This window comes from Macaca thibetana, chromosome 17, assembly GCF_024542745.1.
Source record: "Macaca thibetana thibetana isolate TM-01 chromosome 17, ASM2454274v1, whole genome shotgun sequence".
Classification (NCBI taxonomy): Eukaryota; Metazoa; Chordata; class Mammalia; order Primates; family Cercopithecidae; genus Macaca; species Macaca thibetana.
This window is the reverse complement of record NC_065594.1, coordinates 81,122,149-81,139,787: the sequence shown is the minus strand read 5'-3', so window position 1 is coordinate 81,139,787 and position 17,639 is coordinate 81,122,149. Positions and strand designations below refer to the sequence as shown.

Genomic DNA, 17,639 nt, shown 5'->3' with positions numbered 1-17,639 from the left:
TTGGATACTTAGAACAAATTTAAGATGATGACTTGAAATCTTCGTGAATTTTTTTTGGCAACAATAAATTAATTGGGCCTTTCAAGAAAATGCAGAAAACTAAAGTAAAGGGTGATTGAGTCTGCCAGATTTCCTACATTCCCAACTCACTTCTGAAGAACGTAATTATGGGTATTGAAATTTGGGACTGGTATTTTTTACAAGGAGAAATATATTGTAACTGTTATTTACTTTTGTGGTATTTCTCTTCTTTGACTTTGGGTAGTATTGACTATAAGCTATGGACTCAGCTCCCTGTGTGGGTCATAAATCAGTTTTATTAAATATTGATTTAGAAATACCAGTTATTATTTTCATCACTGGTGGAGTTCTGTGCTTCGGACTACCCCTGTATCTTGTGAAATAGGATTGACGATGGATGCACTTACACGGGTCCAGTGTTTTAGTTTTAACACAGGATTTACTTGACTTTGAAATAACTTTCTATATCTTTTTCTATTACTATTCTATTATTTTTATAATTTGTCTCTTATTACATCTGATATTCAATATGGACATAAAATATGAAAGAAAATTACTTTTATTCAAATTATAGTGGGATGTAAATTGAACTTTGTTGATGCTGCTGCTAAAAATTGATTCATCAGGGTTGAATGATATTAAACCATATTTTATGCTACTGTATGTGATATCAGATGAGAACTTTACAAATGAATAGAAAACAGAAAGTTATGTATCTACAACCATGATTTATTACAGAATGTACATTTTTATTGTAGTCACAAAAGAAAAAGCACAGTAAAGACTAATTTGTAAAATATGTAATTGAGATTTATCATGCTCTCAGAAAAAAGCACCAAAGGGTTGTTTTTGATGCATTTTTCTTGATGTTTACTGTTCCCATAGGAATTACTTAGTGATTTTTATGAAAACACATATGGAAGAGAGACCTTAGGCAATAGAATTCAACTAAAAGGGCTTCGTCTATGATAATTCTATATTTGCTCTCTGATAAAAATTCCTTTATCATAGAACAAGGAAAACCTGACGTATTTTTGTTGCGTCTAGGACAAGATCAGGAAACATCCTATGAGGAATATATGTGAAAACCCTTAGCCAAATGCAAGGGGTTTTATCCCTGTATCTTGAATCATAAGTGCCCCTAGGTTACATGAAATGTGTGCTTCAGGATTTTTAAAGGGACTGTCTTTAGGTTTATCAGATTCTCAGACAGGGTCACAGACTTACTTAAACTGAAATTAGATGTCCAGATATTATTTAGAATGTTAGGAAGAAAGGAGTTTAAAAGCAGAAATTGCAGGCATGATTTTTTAAAAATAAGGATGTGCATTGTCTGGTGAAAGATGTTTAGGAGTTCTTGTTGAATAGATGAGAAAAGACAGTGACTAGGGGAGTTTTTCATCAGACAGTGAAAGGCAATTTTAAAAGTAAATTTTGGAGGACATAAAGTGATGATTTATTTCATGTTATACATAGAAGACAGTGTTCATTGAAAATATCTAGTGGATTCCAAGAAATTAGCATTTTTATGGTTGTATTTTAAACATTTATAAGTTGCAAAAGTAATACTTCAAATAATGTAAGAGATTTAATGATTTAAGAAAGTAATAAATTCTGCCATATATAATTCCCTCCCTCCTTCCCTCTCTTCCTTCCTTTTCTCATTTCTTCTTCCCTCTTTGTAAGTTTCATGGTATGTTATCAAATGTTTTCCATTCTTCCCTTACTGATAGACATTTAAGTGGTTTTCAATCTTTCCTTGCAATAAGTAACGCTGTGTTGAATACAGGCATATATACATTCTGTGTTCGTGTATGATTATGCTTTAGAACAGATTCCCAGAAACAATTTCTGGGTGAAAGGATATGCACATTTTTAATACAATAGATAGCTGGTTGTTTACTTTTTTTAAAAGATGATAAGGATTCATAGTCCTGCCCTTATTGCGTGAGTGAATTTTTAAAAATACAAGGTATTATTTTTCAATACGCATAAATATTGAAGGAAAAAATAATGTAGGCATTTCGTATTCTGTACTTTGTACTCTTCTGAACATCGGCAGTCCATTCTCTTCTTGAATGTATGTGTTCATCCCATTCTTCCTGGAATGCCTCTCTCCTACTCCCCGCATCACCTATGACTCACCTTTCAGGACCTACTTAGGTAAGTTTCCCCTGATCTGCCAGTAGCACTCATCTCCCTTCTATACGAACTATGATAGCAAGGTTTGTGCATCAAAGTTGACACTTCATTACTTCATTCTACATGTGTCCCATCATCATGTGTGCACACACATGCATGCCTGTGTGTCTTTTACCCTTATCTTCTGGATGAGTTCATTAGATCCAGTTGCCTCAGGTGGGAGCAGAGCCTCAGGCACTTCTTTTGATGTCTTTTCTCACTCTCATTGAACTCAGTATATACTTGAGGACTGGCTGATCTTATTGATGAGAATTTTATATTTGATAGATTGCCTTTTAAAAAATCATCCTTCTGCAGAAATTTAGTAATTCAAAATTTAAGTCAAATTCAAATACAACTCTAGGCTCTAATTTCACTGTTCGTTTGAACGTAGGACTTCTCCGTTAAGCCAGATACTCACGTGAAACAAATGTGAATAGACTAGCTTGGAAATCGTGTATGGACAGTCAAGGAAACTTTCTCTGCTGGTGACAGCAGCCTGTAGAACATAATTTCCTGGACACTCTATGAAATCAAATCAGTTTTACCAACTAATCATTTGGAGCAAAAAATAATAATAGTGTTATTTAGGAAAGCCCTAACACAGCTCTTACCTCAAGGCTAATGAAGACCTGAACCTGGCATTCTAGAGGCTTCCATGTTCCAGCTGTGAGCCCTGCTTAGCCAAAACCCTGCTGAAGAGGGAAGAGCCTCCTCCTCTGGAGAGAAAGCCCCCAGCCTTTGACAAAGTGCTTCTAGCCTGAGCCACGTGGGCTATGAAAAAGAAGTTGATCATCCTGAGCAGTCACTGGACAGTGGAGACAACCCATCCATTTTTCTCCTTTATTCTTCCCTACCCCTCAGCTCTCACTCCCTTAGGCCTTGGGGTTCTGGAATCATAAGAGCAAAATATTCTAAATATACTAAAACATGCTAAATATAATAACTTAAATATGCTAAATAAAATTAAAACTAAAATAAACATATTAGAATAAATCATGAATGGCTAATAAATATAAGCTGCCACCATTAAAACAAAAATAACAACCACTACCACAGTTGCTACTATAAAGATTATTATTGATCGGATTTGTTTTTAGATAAGTAGAAAAGTGAGATGTATTTCTATTTTTCTGAGAATGTAACCATTCTTAAAGAATATGAGATGCTTTCTCACAGTAAGCAGAAGAATGAGATGTATTCATAAATAATATAAATAATATATTCACCAAATAGTTATTTTGCACTTACTCTATATAGGTACTGAAAATAGAATGTACCTCAAACAGAGATGTTAAAATAAAACAAGAAATGAAGGTGAAATAAATTCAGAAGAAAGGATGGATCATTAACTTGTTGTAGTTCTCACGGCCATGTGCTGGATGCAGGCATGCCTGTCTGACTGTGTGCGTGTGTACATACATTGCTTCCAAATTTTTTTCACTATGATTTTGTTAAAGTGAAGCGTAAGCACTCCACATTTGCTGCAAGTCTCATTTCCCCCATTTGTTTTATTTCTCACATTTATGTAACTTGTCTAACCTCTGAAACAAATGTTTTTATTAGTTCTGGTAATGCAAAATAATCTTTAGAGAATTACGTTTTTATTTTTGCTTTTGTTAAACAAGATCTACAGTAGCATAGATTAAGTGTGCCACCTTCATTTTGTACCTGGCTAAATATTTCTGCTTCCTGTGTACTTTTTCTGAAAATGGCTTTAATTTATCTTATTTTTGATAATTAGCTTCAACGAGTACAGAATTCTCCTTTGGTATTGATTGGACATAAAACCTGAAATATTTTCATTGTATTCTGGAATCTATTACTGCCAATAACAAGCCTACCGTGGGTCTAATTTTAAGACTTTCTTTTTTTTTTTAATTTGGTTTTGTGAATTTGGATTTTTTTTTAATATCCATTTTCCTCTGGTAGTTTTTAAGATTTACCCTTTGCCTTTGCTGTCTTGTGCTCTTAGTATCCTATGCCTAGGCATGGATTTTTATTTTGTATCTACTGTGAACTCATTCTCTGCATATAAGACTTATGCCTTTCTTCAATTCTGGAAGGTTTCTCAGATCAGCTCTCTTCTCCATTCTCTCTATTCTTTATTTTCTGAAATACTGATTAATATTTGTTTTTATCATATATTTCTTATTCTATCCTCCATGTCTTTAAGTCATGCTTTCTGACTTCCCTCTATTTTCTTGACTTGTCTTCTTGTTACCATACAATGGGTGGGTTCAGTTGCTTAGCAGGTGGCAGTCCAATGACCACAACCAAGGAGGATTTAACCAGAGGATTTCATTACTGGCAACAAGTAAGTAGAACACTGGAGATAGTTCCCAAAGCAGTGCCTCCCCAAACACAGGTGAAAACAGGGCTTTGTGGGGGCTGCTTAGCTGAGTCACTGTATGCAGAGGTGGAGTGCAGACAGACACAGCAGTTGTTCATGCTTCTTCATATGTTGCCCATACAGAAAATGACACATAAGCTCTTCCCTGGACAGGGCGTTTAGTATGGTAATGCAAACAGGTCTCCAAAGTTCATCTCTAGCTCAGGCATCCCTGGATGCCTGGGACCAGTTTTTCGTGTGTTTGTTGTTTGTTTTGCAGGGACTTGGCTTCATCCTAGAATGTTTTTAAACAACAGAAACTCAAGGGGCAGCAGTTAAAAGTGGATACTTCTTCCCAGTGTGTACCCAAAAACCCAGGGACCCTGGGTTACACTCTGGATCCTCAATTGGATGCACAAGGAATCTTCTATCATTCTCCATCCCTCTAGGGGTTGTTTACATATTTTCAAGTTCAAATTATTTGCTGAACTCTTAATTTTCTCTCAGTGTGTCTAGCCTGCCATTTATTGAATTTTCAATTCCAACATCTGTAATTTTTATACCTAGTATTTCTATTTAATTCTGTTTCAAATCTGCCTGTTCTTTTATCTTAGATTCCTGTTCTTGTTGTTTTCTTTCTAATCTTTTCTTCATCTCACCATTTTAAACATGCTTATTTTAGAATTTGTTTCTAATCCGTCCATATTTCCTAACTCTCCTTTATAATAGTTCATTTTCTTGTGTGGTTTATAATATTGACTATGAACTCATTTCCACTGGCTATGAGCTCATTTTTCAGGGGTACTCTGGCCTAAACTATGACTGGGGTTGTGTTTGCTGCAGTTTCATGGATATCTACCATTCTTACTGATACTCATGTTACTTTTGTGGCTTAAAGAATATATTCGTCAGTTCTCATGCTGCTAATAAAGACATACTTGAGACTGGGTAATTTATAACGAAAATGATTTAATAGATTCACAGTGCCACGTGGCTGGGGAGGCCTCAAAATCATGGCACAAGATGAAGGAGAAGTAAATGTCTTACATGGTGGCAGGCACATCTTACATAGGGGTAGGCAAGAGAGCCTGTGCAGGGAAACTGCCCTTTATAAAACCATCAGATCTTGTGAGGGTTATTCACTATCATGAGAACAGCACAGGAAAGCCCTGCCCCCATTGTTCAATTACCTCCCACTGAATCCCTCCCACGACATGTGGGGATTATGGGAGCTACAATTCAAGATGACATTTGGGTGGAAACACAGCTAAACCATATCAGGGAAGGAGAGGTCCTTGAACTATTTGCATTTTGGGGGCACTGTAAAATTAGGCCACACACTTCAGTTGGCCCAAGTCTTGGATTCTGACTTCTCTTAGGAGACTCTTTTGCCCTTCTTGGATCTGGACAGAAGTCAAACAACATTCTGCTTTTTCCCTGAGCTGGAGGCCAGGGTTCTTCCAGTCCATATAAAATGCAGAACAACCCTATGTAACTCTCAGCTTTGCAGAGACACCTCAGCTCCAACCTCCTGTCTTGTATTAGGTGCCTCCCGACTTCTCTCCCTACTGGGCCCCAGAAGGCCTGAAGATTTAGATTGACTCCAAGTACCTCTGTGAACCATTTGGCTTCAGCTGCTGCTCACAGCTCTGATTTTATATTCTCCCAAACTCTCTGACTGCTGGATGGTTTGCTCATGTAGCTTTGAGATAATTTACATATTCAGAACTTATTATCTTTTTATCTATTTCCTTGTGTTGGTTTGGCATAGGGTGAGGAGGGTAAAGAAGAAAGGTGTCTAAATAAGCATAGTCCAACACATTGACCTAAAACCTATGGTGTGTATATATATATATACACACACACACATATACACACACACACACACACACACACACACATATATATATACACACACACAGAGAGTCTTGCTCTGTCATCCAGACTGGAGTGCAGTGGCATGATCTCAGCTCACTGCAGCCTCCTCCTCCAGGGTTCAAGCAATTCTCGTGCCTCAGCCTCCCAAGTAGCTGGGATTACAGGCACACACCACCATGCCCAATTAATTTTTGTATTTTTATTAGAGACAGGGTTTCACCATTTTGGCCAGGCTGGTTTAGAACTCCTGACCTCAGGTGATCCGCCCACCTCAGCCTCCCAAAGTGCTAGGATAACAGATGCGAGCCACCATGTCTGGCCTATGTTTTTATATTTTTAGACTTTCCATGTAATGATGCCATTTTCTTTTCTATGATATGATGTATCTATGATTTTATATTCTATATGTATTTTTATATTCCTATATAAATGCATTTTATTAATTGAGCATTAATTCTTAAAATTTAGTATTTCCATGAATTTTTAATTTTACAAATATTCTATTTTCATGTTATTATTTTTATTATTTTTTGCTGCTGAATAGTTATGCCAGCCTCTGTGCAGCCTGGGAAGACAACACATCAGCAGTTAATTTGTGTAAAGACAAAAAAAATTAGAGAGCAAGAGAATGAGACAAGACTGCAAATCAGCAATGATAATTATTAAGTACTGAGAACAATTCCAGTGGATTAAGATTTGGGGTGCTTAAGCTTCTTAATATTAATTGCAGCAAATATTCAAATGCTTTCACTTTCCATAGAAGTACTTTAGCAAATAAGCAAAATATGAAATAAAAACCCTAATTCAGAATTACCTAAATATTAAACAAGTAAATTGTCCTAGCTAACTCTTACTGTCTTATGTCCAGTAAAACAATAACCTATATTTGTGCATACAGATATATTATTTCATTTAAAAACTAGCTGTAAGTCTTGACACCAAATTGAAGTTGAACTGAAAGAAGCCTTCCTGTAAAGATACTTGGGATCCTCACATTATATGTAAGGAAAGTCACCTAGGTGTGATCAAACCCAGGTGTGACATGTTATTAACTCATTCTAATGGTACAGATGTTGAGATACAGAGAACAGAAGCAGCTCTTAAGGGACAGAGACAGGACTCAGTGACAACTATATTCACCTGTCATGGGGTAGAGCTACAGTAGTGAGTATTCTGTGGATGGTCCTATCCAGATAAAAGAAGGAATTGGTTTCAGGACATAGTCTGCATCTTACTAGACGGGGTATGTTGGACAAGTTATTTAACCTCTTCTGGCCTGTAAAATAGGAATAAAAATGGTACATATCTCAGAGTATCATAGGAAGACTAAATTAGACTATTCTCCTCCTCACATCTAATGAGTTCTCAATATTTAACTGATTATAATTAGCTTTTCTAGATACATAACTAAGTAAATAAATTCATAAATTATAGAGCAAATAATCATAGGGTCACACGGATAGAAAGTGGGAAAAATAGGAGACAAACCAATGTCTATATTCGTTCCATGGCATTAGATTTAGATTACCTCCATTTAGTCTGGCAAAACACTCATGATTATACAATGTAGTTTTAAAATACACAGTACTTTGCTGGGTGTGGTGGTGCATGCCTGTGGTCCCAGCTACTTGGGAGGCTGAGGTGGGAGGATGGCTTAAGCCTGGCAAGCAGAGGTTGCAATGAGCCAAGATCACACCACTGCACTCTAGCCTGGGCCATAGAATGAGACACTGTGTCAAAAAAGAAAAAAAAAATACAGTACTCACATTTTATTCTGCTAGTATATGCTGTATTCACTGCTGTATGCTCCCATGCATGGAGACTTTCATTGGGAATAAAATGTTTAAAACTATTTTACTATTTCATGCAGTACTTTGAGATACTACCAGCAAAGTTATTTCTAAGCTGAGATGCTTTGTCCTGGCAGGACTTCTAAAGAGTTAAAGCAATGCTGAATCTATGTATTTACAACTGACTAGAGCAGGGATCAGCAAACCATGGCCAGTGGGTCACATCCTGCTTACCGCCAGTTTTTGTAAACAAAGTTTTATTGCAACTGCCTGCCCATTTGTTTAGACATGGTCTGTGGCTGCTTTTCTCCAACAGCAGAAAAGTTCAGTAGTTCCAACAGAAATTCAGAGGCCCATAAAGCCTAAAATGTTTACCATCTGTCCATTTACAGAAAGTTAGCCAACCCCCAGACTAGAATAAAGGTTGGAAAAACCACTCAGCCCAAGCTTCTTTTTTGATTCTGTCTTCCCACAGCTGCCTAGAATCCTTTGCAGTCTTTACCCTAGGAGGCTCAGAGCCTACAACACATCTTTAATTTTGTTTAGATTTATGAGAATCCAGTTCTGGCCCTCTTTCCCTGACTTAATATTCCTTGAACTCTAAACACGAAATTTTAAAAGAAAGATTGGCTGGGATGTGTATATCCCTGAAAGTCACCTCCTTTCTGCTGCCTCTCACAAAAACGCAGGCTATGTTCCTTAAATCTGTCATTCAATTTAAGTAAGGAATTTTTGAAGAATGGATAATAGGTTAGACATAAAATCCACTGAATCTGGGTTAAATTTAATCAGTGAGAATTCTTTAAAATGGAAGTATGAGCCTGAATGATTAAAGAAATTGCTTCAAAAAATAGAATCAAAATACTAAATATCATCCCCCAATGTTTTAGCTAGAAAAATTACTTGAAAGTGAGCAAGACAAGGAGAAAAATAATTATATTTACAAAAACTAATAAAAACACAATAAACTATCATTTATTTAAATATGATAAACCATCATTTGTTAAAATACAATAAACATGCAAAAGTGCTATCATTGATAGCACTTTTAATGTTTAAATAACCCACTGATTACTTTCTCTAGTGGATTATTTGCAAGGGTAGAGTAAGAATCCTCACTTTCCTGAACACATAACCCATTTGCCATGTGACATTGCCTCCCTTACATCAAGAGGTGGAATGTATTTTTCCTCCCCTTAAATCTGATGCCTATAACTTTCTTTCCCCTTGAGATAATGGCAGAGTGGCATTGTGCAAGTTTTGGAACTAAGGTCCCATGAGGCCCTGCGGCTCTCTCTCTTATTTGAGTACTGCCCTAAGATGACCATGGAGAGAAGCCCAGTCTAGCCTAGAGGGGGATAAGAGGCCACGTGGAGAACTGAGGTTAGCCAGCCCCAGCTGCTTGACTTCTGAGCAAAGTCTTCTCAGACTATTTGGCCCTGTTAGACCCAGCTGAGACCAGCAGAAGAATCACCCATCTAGCCCAAATTGCCTTCACAGAACCACAGGCCAATAAATAGCAGATGCTTTAACCCACCATATTTTGCAGTGGTTTGTTATATGGCAACATATCATTGAAAAACCCTCATTTTACCAAAGGAAAAACTGGGGGGTCATGACATTAAGCAACTACCTAAACCCACAATGTAAATGGCAAGTCAGGGATTTAGACGCAAATCATTCCAGCTAAAAATGTATACTCTAAATCAATGCCCTAGATTGTGTAATCAGCATTTCTGAAGACAGATATAGTAATCTGGGAAGTAGAGTTTTCTCAACCAGTATTTTGCACTTGTTGGGATTTTTGAGACCAGGAGTGTTTTGGAAAACCTGACATGTGCAGTCACATCTCTGAGCAATGTTTTAAATTTATTCATTCACTCATTTATTCATTCAGCAAATATTTATTGAGATCTACTAGATGTTAGGCACTATGTTTACCACTGGAAGGCAGGTACCACGTAAGTACAAATACAGAACCTGAGATGGATGGCATTGCATTTTCATTTGATTACAAATTTATTCTTGCTTATAAGTTGATTACCTACCTTATTAAGAGCTGACTTGTTTCAAGTTTTAGAACTCCAATTGTGTACTTAAATTTTTGTCTAGCTTAAAACATAGTGCTAGATTTCAAGAAGTAAATTGTCAGACAGGTTTGCTGTTTAGTTTTTGTAAAAAAGGAAACTTGTAGGCAGAAACAAAAAACAAAATAAAATCTAAATTACGTTGATAACGAAAGATAACTGAGGCATTAACAGAGTTTGAACTCTCAAGTCTCAAGCAAATTTCTAAAACTAAACTGTTTTCTTCTGTTAATCAGTTTAAAAAGGAATACCTTGTGCTAATTTTTTTTTTTTTTTTTTTTGGTGGTGGTAACATTAATAAAGCTCTATGAAATGAGGCCAGAAGGAACAGAAATTGAGTCAAAATAATGAATGACACCTCTTACATATTCTTACCATCTTGTCTCCTAGCCACACTTACCACGTTTAAACCTAAAAGGAGACACCTGGAGGGGTTAATTAGCTTTGCAGCTGTCTGTGACTAGGCTGCAGAGGATAAAAAGGAAATCAGCCATAAGAAAGCAGCAAGCACTAGCCTGGATGATGAACAAAGAGAAGAAGCAGCTGCTGAGGAAAAGCACATTTTGCTGACCTTTGAGGAGGGCTTAAGAGGTCCTTTGCCCCCTGAGAATGGAACCTGGGAGGAAAGTCTTGATGGCAGACAGTACAAAATCAAGGGGCAGCAGCTGGCTGCTTTGTGTAAGGGGCAAGATTCAAGAGGATTTATGAATCGTTGTGATTTACAGTGACCATTAACTGTTGTAACAAGGGGAGAAAAATCAACATCCATTCAGTGCAATTGCCAAGCACTGGAGAGGTACTTTCACCTAGGCCAACAAACTTAATATGCAGAGAAACCCTTCAGTGTTTTGGCTCCTACAGCTCAAGTGTACTAGGTTGGTAAGTGGAAGTTCCTTTGATCATGTCTGTTTATACACTTGTTTGAGATATTTCATAAAGTCATCCTATTTGTTACTTTATCTGTAGTATGTACCGTTTCATGTGGAAGGTAGTATTCCAAATTGATCAACCCTGTATGGATTTAAGCCACCAAGAAGCTATGAACAGACAGGTGAAGTTTTGGTGTTGCCAAGAACCAGCTTATCCAGAAGTTTAATCCTTTAAGGAAAAGGATAAAAAGCCCAATGACAATTGTTAAAAACTGAAGTTGTTGGGGAACAAAATGTACTTAAAATATATTTATTATGTAACCTGATAAAATATTTTAAATTCTGGTGTTAACAAAGTTTTAGTGTTTCTTTTGTTCTTTTTACAAAAGAGAAACCCGCTAAAATGTTAGCTGATTGACATAGTTTTTGCTTTCATCAGTGTTAAATACTTGTTGTTCAGTAGTATAAGTTGTTTTTATCATTTACTCTTCTACAAGCCAGTTGAGATGTGTTATGAGGCCTCAAAGTATTCTAATTGGCGGTGACCAAACGTCATACAATTATGGAGTATATAAGCCATTCTAACCTTCATAGTAAATTTCTTTTACCCTCTGGTTGCATACTTAAATAGAATTATGCTAATAATGCATATTTTCTGAATGTTAATGTCTTGTGAAATTACTACTAGGTTAAACGTTGCTTCCCATCGTTTTCTGGGTGATGGAGTGTTTATTCTGCTTATTCAGTGCCTCTCTACATAGAGGAACCTATCTCAGTAACTCCTGTACTACTGTACAACAAAACAGCAGAAGAAAATTTGCCCATTTGAAAAAATACCTTATTTTCCAAACACAAGTCTTCAGAGACTGTCCACATTATTTGCCTTCCAGGAAATGAGATTGCATAAATTCATAATTTACATGTCAATACACGTGACTGTTTCCCTGTCTTATCCTGAATGCATGGAAAGTCATGAAACCTAGTTTTTTCTTCCCTACTGGATTCCATTATAAAACCTCTATTTGTATAGGTTATAAATTCTAACCAATAATTGAGCGTACTATGTTGAGGCTGTAGGCAGAGGATAAGATTTACATGCGAGACTTTATGTTCTGCTCTTTGGATTAGGCTAATTTTTAAAAGTTGTTGACTGTAAAATAATAATCATGCACTGAGGAAATACAATATTAAAATAAATTTTGAAGATGATGGAATTATAGCAGGGGACCTGTGGAAATAGAATCTAAGAACATATTGTACTTATGCTGAATTAATCGAGTTGCACTGTGGTGTTCACATAGCAAATTCAGTACAGATTTTTTGGTAATGTCAACAGATTATGCCATAAAATTTGTAATTTGTTTGGCAAATCTTGACAATGCTGAGACATTTATTCTAGTTAATACAAATGGCTGAGGTCTGTAATTATGAGTTATTTAAGCTAAGAAACTTGGCAAGTTCATTATTCATAAGTCTCTACCTACTATTCCAAATTAATTGACTGTTTTATATACTGATACAATTAATAGTAAACTTTTTATGTTAAGTATGCATACATGAAATAAAATCATATTATTATTGGATAATAAGATGTTAATGATGGTAAGTCATGATTGTTGTTTTGTTGAAGTAATTTCAACAAAATGAATGTTACTTAAAAATGGATGCTTAGGGCCAGGCGCGGTGGCTGATGCCTGTAATCCCAGCACTTTGGGAGGCCAAGGATGGTGGTATCACCTGAGGTGACAAGTTCGAGACCAGCCTGGCCAACATGGTGAAACCCCATCTCTACTAAAAATACAAAATTAGCCAGGCATGGTGGTGGGCACCTGTAATTCCAGCTACTTGGGAGGCTGAGATAGGAGAATTGCTTGAACCTGGGAGGCGGCAGTTGCAGTGAGCCAAGATCGTGCCACTGCATTCCATCCTGGGCAACAGAGTGAGATTCCATAAAAAAAAAAAAAAAAAAGAAAAAAAAGTATGCTTAGAGATTTTTTAATTAAATTACTTTCAATAATTCTATAATAGTTTAAAACAAGTGTTTTCTATTTAAATCACAAATGATACACATTAGGGCTAAAACTAAACATATGAGATCATCAAGTCCAACCTTCTGCTAAGATATTAGACTTCAAATGAAAAGCGCATCAAACATTAACCAGATGATTTCTTTGATAGTCTATTTAAAAATACTGAATTAATAAACTGGAAACATTTTAAAAATGGCTGTTCTTTTGGAATTAATATAAAAACATATACTTTAAAGTAAGGAATTTTATACTGATTAAGTTATACACTGCTTAGCCTAGCATGTGTATGTTACATACTTAAAAATGTGCATTGTGCATTGTCAAATAACTTACACACTATCATTCACACATCTGTGTTATTCATATTGACATACTTTATATCATATATATATTTGTGCATTATCAGTTGATTTGCACATTGCAAACCAGAGTCACACAGTTATAGATCTGTGTGAATTCCCTATATTCCACATGCATGGACATACTCATATATACCCCCACACAAATACACCCCATGAAATGATATCCAGTTAATGAATACAAAGGTTTTTAAAAGAGATATTCATTAGAAAAAAATCCTATAAGCCTTTAGTTTTCTCAGACAATGAATTAATCTAAGAATTGATATTTTATTTTTTCCATGTTTGATTTGTAAAGTAAAACTTTAGTAATAAAAAGTGTTTGCCTTACAGTTCATATATTTCTTGAATTAAAAAAACTCAACTACATAAGAAATGTTTTAATTCTTTAAACTATTAAGACAGCAAAGCCTTTTTGATGATTATCTACAGTTCCTGTCCCCTCTCCAGTATCTCCAAGATAACATTATTATGAGTTTAATCTATGACATTTTTGACTTTGATACTCACTTTCATATGGGTATATACATATGTTTACATAGAATATTTGGAGTATTGTTTACATATAATTTATACGATTAAATATACACATACTCCAGTTAATTTAGTGGTGACTGTCACACATTTTATTTGATCATTCTACAATTGATTGACACCTTTTGTGTGTGTGTGTGATTACTAATACTGGAGTATTAATATACTTGCATGAGTCTCCTTGTGTACCGTGGGAATAGTTCTGTATAGTAGACATCTGGAAATAGAAGTACTGGGTATGCACATTTTTAATTTTTAGTGTATATTTCCAAATTGCTCCTGCATACTCCCACCAGTACTAAGAATGTATCTGTTTTCTTCTTAGCATGTCAATATTTGATATAATGAAACTTGTAAATTTTAGCCAACTAAATGAGTGTGATTTCTATGCCTTTCTAGTAACTGATGAGATTATAATCAAATTAAGCTTTTTTTTTTTTTTTTTTTTGTATGTTTATTGGCCACTTGGGTTTGTTTCTTCTGTGAATTGCTGGTTCACATGCTTGGCCCATTTTCCTTCTGGATTTGTGTGTCTTATTCTTACATATGTTCTATATACTTGACTTTTGTCTATTATGTATTTTCACGTTATAGGATTTTACAGTTAATGAAAGGATAAAATGCTAGAAGCCTAGAATTCAGAGTTGTACATAGCATTCTAAACAGAAGCCATGTTCTAAATAAGGATTTGGCTTGTGGGAAAAAAGAAGAACATGGAATTTCACAGATGAAGGGTTTAACATTTATGGGCAATAGAGAATCAAGAATAATTTTGTCATAACATGGGCACTGTTGAATGGTATTGTCACCTATACCGTGATCAAGAAATTAACAGTGTTGCTCTGCAGACTAGCAAATCTCATTGTCCTTTCTTGTAACCCTGGGAAAGGATTATCACAATGGAAAGGATATGTGACAAGAGATTGTATTAATAGGGTGTTAGAATCAAATAAAAAGAGGAATAGATGTAGTAAGAGAAGCAGATTTTATAGCTATCCCCATTCCAAGAATAAAAAACAAAACAAAACAAAAATAGGCGAGTTCATTGTGGACATCTGTCAGGAACAAGGATAGAGCTCTGAAAGCTGACTGCAGTCAGTAACAAAAACTCTTTTGAGACATATTCCAAGAACCTGAAAAACTGGTAATGGGCCATTGCTTATAATCGGTGTCTTGAAAGGCAGTAAACTGTCTAATGGGATATAAAAATAGAATCTTTTTTCTTCCCCCACTCTAATATTCTCCTGTTTTAAAAACCTTCTTTACATGGCACTGCAAATAATAGCACACAGCAAGAACTGTACTTTGCAGTATTATTGAGCATCTCAAGTGTCTGAAAGGTACAAAGCTAACAACCAAATGACTTCAGAATGGAAAATGTTCCAGAATTTTTAATTTTCCTTCTAAAACAGAAATATAAGGGAAGCAAAAACAACCTTAATCTAAAATCCAGCTTAAAATGACAAGCAGAGGTTTTCTAGCTTATATTTTATTTCAGAATACTTAGCAAATTTCTTGACTTTTTATTAATTTTAGTGAGTTGTAATTTGAGAAAACGCATGGTTTTCTAAGATCCTTTGTATCTGAAAAGTTGTCACATACATATAAAACTTGCTTTGTTATTGTTGTTGTAAATTGAATACCTGAAGGTAGATTTTAGGACACTAAATAATCATGGTGTACATTCTGTGCTAATAGGCAGAAAAGATGGACAATATAATTTATTGGGGTGCCAAGAAGTGCTCTGATCACCCAGGAGTGAGACATGAGATGGGCAGAAAGAATAAGATTAGTTAACTATCGTGGGAAACATAAGAAGAATTTGGCTTTAGGGATTATGTGTTTGAGGTTGATTTTTAAAAGAAAAAGGCCTATTTATAAATCCACAGATGCTTAGGGAATAGAATAGCTATTTTTTAAATTCATAAATTTTATATTGATTAGTTTTCACAGCAGTGAATTATCAACTTTATATACAAGTAAAATGATAATTTGATATATTTACTGATATGAGTCCACATTTTAAGAGCCACCTAAATTTAGCCTTGTTTGTTCATTATACATATATAAGAAATTCCTTTTTCTATGCAACAAATGGCTATATATAAAATATACATGACTTGTTGATTTAAAATCTTCTAGCTTTTTTCTCATTATAAAGGTAAAACACATGCATTTCATAAATGTTTGAAAATGTGAATGTATGTACCAAAAAAATCACTTCAAAATCATGGTTTACATATTTTCTAAAAACATGATATTATAACAAAGTATATTTAGGCCAATATTTTGACTATGATAAAATCTCTTTGATTCAGAAGGTATTGTGTTTTCTGAGTATTTCATTATTTAAAGCGGAAGCTTTCATCTTTCAGAAGTGTCACTCCAGCCTGGAGGGCGTATATGGTTGAGTCAAATCAGCGCTCCTGCCATCAGTAGGTTTGGCACAGGATGAAGCAAGAACATCAAACTAAAGGGGCCAAGAACAGCAGGCAGGAGAGGCTACAGGAGGAACAGAGAGGTCCTGATGATGAGGTTCCCTGAGTATAGCAGGTTAGGACTAGGCAAGCCCTGTGGCCAACAGAGGAAAGAGTTTCTGAGCGCTTTCTATATCTGGCTGTACCTTGGGGGACTTCCTCCATTTTGTCTGGGCTCATCCGCAGTCCTGCTAAGAGATTTCTGCGAAATACACTGCAGTTCTCATTCATGTGCCCCTTGAGATGCATTTGAGCTGCAGGTATTTTCCCTCCAGTGGTACCCGGTTTATGATTTCCAGTCCATTCAACTCATAACAACATCCAGCAGCACTTTACCCACAGGCGGGTGTTTATTAGGCTTTTATTTCTTTTGTCCAGGTTTATTGAGTTTGAAGAGTAGGCAGGGATTTCTGTTTTTATGAGTCACTTGTCAGCTGTAATGAAGTCTTCTTCATTAAAAAAAAAAAAATGTGAGAACAATCTTGCCCAGTGTCATAATTATTCTAAAAATGCATCATGCTTCATTGTACCCACAACGTTTTTTAAAATTTAAACATCAGTTTTGAGTTTTAGGGTTTTCCTCTTGGTGAATTGTCGGTAATTGTAGTGCTTTCTTGAAAAGTTCCCTAGTGTGGATTTCCTTAGTTGCATATAATTCTTGCCTCTTTAGCCTATTAAGGATAAAAGGGACATCAAGTACCCATATCTTGGAATTAATTACATTTTTCTGCTCAAGAGTGAAGTCATTTTCAGAAATTGGTGTCAAATAGGTCTTCCATAGCTGAAAGTGCTAGGGTGTTTCTTCACATAGTTGAGATTTCCCCCTAGTCAGAAATATTAGTTTCTGATGACAATGGAAAATGCCAAATGCAACAGCTTCACTGTGTTCTAATAATGTTCATGCTGAGGGATCCTGAAACCACTTGCAGTAGGCCTGGTCCAGCCACAGCAGGGAGCCGGCATCCGTGCTGGTGCCCGGAGCTGACCACCCCACCTCAGCCAGCGTGTCTGGCTGTGCACAGTGGCCAGACTCCATGCTCACTTACTCATGCACCCCTCGCCGCTCCGCACCTGGCTCAAC

The 17,639-nt window shown here is 35.9% G+C and overlaps 1 protein-coding gene across 6 annotated transcripts in view; it reads left to right on the top strand.

Annotated features, from left to right (window-relative positions):
• The window catches only part of NALCN (sodium leak channel, non-selective), a 358,280-nt gene that overhangs the window by 77,255 nt on the left and 263,386 nt on the right, over positions 1-17,639 (top strand). The window contains exon 1 of one of the 6 annotated variants that reach the window (XM_050766660.1): positions 6,949-11,168. The exons of the other annotated variants lie outside the window; for them this stretch is intronic. The gene's annotated coding sequence lies outside the window, so the exon portion shown is untranslated. Of the gene's footprint in view, positions 1-6,948; positions 11,169-17,639 lie in introns of those variants that run through there. 6 annotated transcript variants of the gene reach the window in all.